Genomic DNA, 1,012 nt, shown 5'->3' with positions numbered 1-1,012 from the left:
TTTCGAACTGCCAGGTTGGCAGGAGCTGGAACTAGAGACGGGAGCTCACTCCATCATGCGGCAACTCGGGTCTCGAACTGCTGAACTACCGACCTTCCACAGCCTGCAGTTCAGCGTCTTCACCACTTGAGCCACCGCAGCTCCCTTTTAACATTGGTTTACACATCAACAATTCTAATCTGTGAACGTTAACACAAAACATTCTTCCCTCTTCAATGAAACAAATTCTTTACGTGCTCGTGAGACTGCAAAACAGCAGTCCAAATATATATTTTCATTATACATCATGGCTGTTTTCTTCATTGTTTGCCCTGCAAAGCAGCAGAGAGGAACTGTTTGTTCACTTGAGTCATCCGGGCGTCGGAAGAACAGAAACGCCTCCTCCTCTTCCCACACCCAGTCCATCCAATCTCTCCTTGCAGAACTTGTTTCCCAGACTCTGACTGTCTTCACCGCCCGCCGCTGAACCTGCTCTCATTTGCCTGCTTCCGTCTTAGGACTGGACACAAGACTCCACAAGAGGCCTGACCAGCACAAGGTGGAACTCATTACTTCCTGTGACTCGGATCGTGCACGTCTCTTAAGGCCGCCTGAAATGGCATTTGCCTCTTTTGCAGTGGCATCACGCCACTGGCTCACATTCCACTTGCGATCGACGGCCCAGATCTTTTTCACCCTGCCAAGCTGAGCACCTACCAGGTATATTACCTGCACAGGACTTAGTGCAGGACTTTGAATTTGTCTCCGCTGAGAGATGGGCCCAGCGCCGTACGTCACGCCACTGGCTCACATTCCACTTGCGATCGACGGCCCAGATCTTTTTCACCCTGCCAAGCTGAGCACCTACCAGGTATATTACCTGCACAGGACTTAGTGCAGGACTTTGAATTTGTCTCCGCTGAGAGATGGGCCCAGCGCCGTACATGCACCCAGGGGTCATTTCCTGCAGGAGCGCACAGGAGCGGAACTCCGTCAGGAAAGAGCCCAAGGGGGCGGGCACATGCAACAAGCC

At 52.2% G+C, this 1,012-nt stretch overlaps 1 protein-coding gene across 1 annotated transcript in view; it reads right to left on the bottom strand.

Moving 5' to 3' along the window:
• Positions 1 to 1,012, bottom strand: part of CCDC124 (coiled-coil domain containing 124) — a 33,243-nt gene that overhangs the window by 31,595 nt on the left and 636 nt on the right. The gene's annotated exons all lie outside the window — the stretch shown is intronic.

Source organism: Gekko japonicus, unplaced genomic scaffold, assembly GCF_001447785.1.
Source record: "Gekko japonicus isolate JY-2015 unplaced genomic scaffold, Gekko_japonicus_V1.1 scaffold4400, whole genome shotgun sequence".
NCBI classification, from domain to species: Eukaryota; Metazoa; Chordata; class Lepidosauria; order Squamata; family Gekkonidae; genus Gekko; species Gekko japonicus.
Note: the sequence above shows the minus strand (reverse complement) of the source record. Positions and strands in the feature narration are given on the sequence as shown.